A 5,518-nucleotide genomic window follows, 5' to 3' on the forward strand; every position below is an offset into this window, starting at 1 on the left:
GCCTTGCATAAAATAATTGAATTCCTCCTCTTACACATCTCTTGAACAACAAATATCTGGAATTATTTTGTTTTTGACATGTCAGTCTTTATTCTTAAATGTGTGCTTATGTAAGAAGTACATGGTTCTAAAATTTCAAGGCAATTATTTTGAGCTTACTTTTTGTTGAATTGTCTAGTTTAAGAAAATAAATTACACTTTATATATAAAAAATGTTCTATGCTCAATTCAGCATCAAGTACTCTAACATTGGAACAATACAGAGAAGATTAGAATGGCCCCTGAGAAAGGATGACAGGCAAATTCCTGAACCATTCCATCCTTTTACAACAACAGATGCTGGAGGGGATGTAGCCCTAAGAGAACTGTACTGCATTCTTGGTGGGAGTATAAACTTATTCAACCCTTTGGAAAGTACTATGGAGGTTCCTCAAAAGACTCCACATAGAACTCCCCTATGACCCAGGAATCCCACTTTTGTGCATTTACCCAGATGATCACAAACAAGACCACACTAAAGCTACCAGCACAACTATGTTTACTGAAGCATTATTTACCATCGCTAAGATCTGAAACCAACCCAAATGCCCCTCAGTAGATGAATGGATCAAGAAAATGTGGTATTTATACCAATGGAATTCTATGCCTCCCTCAGAAAGAATGGCATCGCCCAATTTGTTAGAAAATGGAAAGACTTGGAAAAAAATATTAAGTGATGTAAGCCAGATCCAAAGAAACATAGGCCCTATGTTTTCCTTAATTTTTAATAACTATTTTATGTCTGAGATAAGCAGAAAAGGTTAAAAGCTTTGCACATATGACCAAATTAGGCAAATCAAACCCAAGATAGGAACACACGTGTGGTTTTCTCTTGCTTGTTATTGATTCTTACGTACTTATAACAGGTGATGTATTTTTTGGTTCTTTATATGTTCCTCCCCCATGCTATAACCCGTTTACACTGTATTTGAAGTTGGTGCGCCCACATCTTGTATATACGTTCCTCTAATTTGGGGAGGGATCAGAAAAAAACAAGATGCTTAAATAGGGATACAGGTTGACCCATAACAATGAGATGCACAAGACACTGTGATGAAAAATGAACTTTACAATTTAGGCAGGGGAAGTGTACTTAGGGAGGGGAGTGTGCTTGTAGAGGTGGGAGGGAAGGGATGGTAGGGGAACATAAAGGAGGAGGTAACAATGCGTGTTAGGAAATGTACTCATTACCTTGCTCATGTAAATGTGACCCCTGTGTACAGAATTTTACAATAGAAAACATATAACATGTTCTGAGATGGAAGAGTTTATTTCCTTTATTTTACTCATATAATATTGTTAACAAAGAAATTAATGCAAAACACTAATATGAAGGTATTTTGAATGTGTGTTTGTCTGTGCAAGAGCGTGTGTTCTCATCCAATTGCATGTATGTTGGTGTGCTCAGAGTTTGAAATCAGGGCTTCAAAGTCTTGCTAGGCCTTTAATCTCTAGATTGGTGAGCTACTATATGAGCTACATCTCCATTCCTGGCCTGTTGCTAATTCATTGAAATTTTTGAAAAATAATCCTATGAATTTATTTTTCCCTCATTGGTTTCCAACTGTTATCCACAGATCTCTAGCTTCAGTGTTGATATGGCGAATAGTTAGGTTTACAGATGTGACCAACCAGCGCAAGTCTTTTAGAATAATTTTAAAAGTAGAAGAAAGTTTACTTCACGGGGTCCTGTTTTATCATTTATTTTTAAAGCATTTTGGAGTGATTATATGCAAATTTTTTTCGTTTTTTTGGATTCTTAACACAATAAGTGAAAATATTTAAAAGTTTTAGTACTTTTTAAAAAGGAAACAGGAACTATGGGACTGAAGAAATTTTTCTCTTATAAGCTCAGCTCTGTGCATGATAACCCAATGTCACCAACACAATCTGTGTTGCAGACCAAATGTAACAGCAAACTATCACCATGGGCAATAATTGCTATGCTATTATTTCTTGGAAATATGAATATTGAATTGAGAGTGTAAGAGAATGGAGAGATTTTACCTACCTTTTGTGTATTGCTGAAAGACTTTTGGAAACTTTGACTCATTTCTTTGCTCAAAGTGTGTGTTTGAGCCATGCACTTACTGCCTTTAATTACAATTTTTCCAAACACTAAAATGGTAATAACATTAGCTTTATAGAAAATGTTATCTTAAGAATTAAGGGAAATAAAACTTGTGAAATACTTAACACAAACGTCTATGAATGAGTTTGAGTTTAGCCAGAAGTTTTTAAAATACTAAAAAGAATGTGATAAGTATTACAGAAACCATTACATGTAGTGAGCAATCAGAAGTAATGTTATCTATTGACCATGCTCTGCTTCCAAGGAAGCCAGGTGGATAACTTCTCATGCTGTAAATCAAACTGGTTATCTTATGTCTTGTGTGTGTAAAAATATCCGGGACAGAATGATGAAGGAATGTTGTAGACTGAGGTGAAGTCCATATGAAAATGTGCAAAACTGATAAAACATAAAAGTATCTTAGTAGTAAATTGTGTTTTACATTATTTAAATTACATCACAAAGATAAGAAAGACCTAGAAAAATGAATTCTCTTTTTGATGTCCTATCATAGGTCCTTGGATCAACTCTTTCCTCATTCTTGTAGAAGTATCATCAGATGAGATGAACTATATTATTTTTTTGTTTGCTTCCTTCCATTTATTCTTCATTTGACACCTCAACTAATTGAGACTGAAAGAAACCAAGGGAAATTAGACACACAGGCTTTGGAAAGAACAATCAATGTAAAATAAATAAAACACATACAGCCTTGTAAAAAGTCTGACTAAATTGAGTTATATAGTCTCAAGCGTCAACAGAAAATGATTAAGAAATGTCATGCTATTGATAATTGAAAATGATAGGAGTTGCTTAATATTTTTCCTTTCTACTACTCTGAATTAATTATTGATTTTGTATAGAGAGATTAAAGATGAGATTAACAAGAAACTAGATTAAAAATGGACAAAAGTTCTGAATAGACATATTCTTCTTAAAGCCCTGAAAAATCGCCAGTAAGTTTACAAAGTTGTTTAATACAACTCCTATGCTGGCTTAATGTTTTGTGAGCAGAAGTCATTAGAGAAATGTAATTCAAAATTACTATGATACTACTTCATAACTACTACAACTTTTATCAAAAAGATCAAAGGAATCAGGTGTGGTGGCAAAAGATTTTAATTCCAAGCATTTAGGAGGTTGGATAAGTCTAAGGCCAGTCTGGGGTACTGCACATAGCAAAAACCGGCACTGTATTACCTTTAACAAAGGTAATAATGTTGGTGAGAGTGTGGAGAAAAGGAGATTTTCTACACTCTTCTTCAAAATACAGATAAGTGTTCTCCTTGCAGAAAGTAATATGCAGTTTTCTATAGAACTCCAAAGTTAAAATATCTTCTGCCCCACCAATCATGTGATTATTTCTCTCTGGGTAACTCAAATATATCTGTAGTTCATTGTTATTCACATCATTCACAACAACAGCCAATATATAAATCGAAGTTCAGTGTTCAACTACAGACTAATAAAGCAACCGTGATACATGCACAAATATCTTTCTCTGTTTCACTCTTAAAATAGCAAGATACTTATGCCATTAACCACAACTTACAATGACCTGAAAGATGTATTCTAAATGAAGAAAAATAATGTACTCTGATCTTTGTAACACACACACACACACACACACACACACACACACACACACACACACCAACCTCAAACATTAAGAGAGAAATTTTTTAAAAAGTAAAATAAATTGGAATTACTGTGGCATTTAGGTCACAATGTAGAAGATAGTAGATATACTGGTTGAACCGGTATAGAGTCGTAATGTACAACATGAAGATACAGGGGACAACACTGGCCTTACATAGGAATGAAGCTAAATTAGTACGAGTTGTTTTTCCGAGTAGGGGTTGCTCTTTTATTTGTTCTTCCTTCAGTAATGGATAAGATGAACGTAATTCTTTAAATATTCCTGCCTATTTGTAGAAATAATAACAAACAATATAGCAATAATGTTGCATGCTCAACATAGAACAAAATGTCAAATTAAACTACATGAGATTATCCTTGATGTAAACTAATTATTACAAATAAAAGAAACCATGGGACCTATGTTTCTTTAAGTCTGGCTTACTTCACTTAATATGATTTATTTCCAAGATCTTCCATTTCCTCAAAAATGAGATGGTAGCTTTCTTTCTGATGGAAACATAGGATTTTGTGTGTGTATGTGTGTGTGTGTGTGTGTGTGTGTGTGTGTGTGTGTGTGTGTGTGTGTGTGTCCAGTCGTGGAGCCTGAACTCTGGGCCTGGGCGCTTTCCCTCAGCTCTTCAGCTCAAGGTTAGCACTCTATCACTTGAGCCACAGCGTCACTTCCGGCTTTTTTTCTTTTTGCTTATGTGGTGCAGAGGAATCGAATCCAGGGACACAGGAATGCAAGGCAAGTGCTCTACCACTGAGCCACTTCCCCAGCCCTGGAAGCATAGTAGTGCATGTATGTATATCTCTCTGTTGTGTGTGTGTGTGTGTGTGTGTGTGTGTGTGTGTGTCATTTTCTTGATCCATTCAGCTACTGAGGGGCATCTGAGTTGATTCCATATCTTAGCTAGGGTAAATACTACTGTAATAAACATAATTGTGCTGGTAGCTTTAGTGTAGCCTTGTTTGTGGTCACGTTGCTAAATGCCCAGAAGTGAGATTACTGGGTAATAGGGGAGCATTATTGTGTACATCCAGGATAACCATAGTAGATGAGCAGATTAGCTCAAAGCTATGTACATATGACACTATAAGGTGATTCCAAGTGAAATAAACTCCAATACATGTTCTTTGTTGTTGTTCTTAATGTACTATGGGATTTGTTTTTATTTTTGTTTTATTTGTGTTTTCCCCATCTATGGTTTATCGCCTGAAGTCACTGTATTGGATTTTGATGCCCTGGGTATTGTAATTATGTTGATCTGAACTTGGGAAAGGAAATAGAAAAAACAAAATGGTGAGACAAAGGACAAATGGGTAACCTAAACAACTGTGATACTCACAAAACAAAATGTTGGAAATAATCTTGGGGGGGGGGCATTGGGATGGAGGGAGAAAAATTGGAGAAGGGGTAACAAGTTATAAAAGAAATGAATTAATTTCCTTACTTATGTAACTAACCCCCCCTGTACTTTATCTTGACAATACAATTTAAATAAAAAATAAAATAAAATATATGTGAGCAGCAATACAGGAGATGTGAGTGGGGGCAACAGCTGTGGAGATCAGTAATTTTACTTTTACATAAGAAGTAATAACCTAGCATACAGATTTTCAGCCTCATGTCAGCCATTAAAAAGGGAAAACAAAATGCACAATCAGCAAACCAATAGAGATGAAATAGAAAACTAACAGAGGTGAAGAGATGACTTCGGCCAGTAATAACAAATGACACAATTAGGAAACAAATAACAAGCTGCT

The 5,518-nt window shown here is 35.2% G+C and overlaps 1 non-coding gene across 1 annotated transcript; it reads left to right on the forward strand.

Annotated features, from left to right (window-relative positions):
• The first annotated feature begins 223 nt into the window (after positions 1–223).
• LOC122095047 lies at positions 224–326 on the forward strand. Its single transcript, XR_006145006.1, has one exon. It is a non-coding gene; the product is annotated as a U6 spliceosomal RNA (small nuclear RNA).
• Positions 327–5,518: the final 5,192 nt, after the last annotated feature.

Source organism: Dipodomys spectabilis, unplaced genomic scaffold (genome assembly GCF_019054845.1).
Source record: "Dipodomys spectabilis isolate Male_0828 unplaced genomic scaffold, ASM1905484v1 ptg000332l, whole genome shotgun sequence".
NCBI lineage: Eukaryota > Metazoa > Chordata > Mammalia > Rodentia > Heteromyidae > Dipodomys > Dipodomys spectabilis.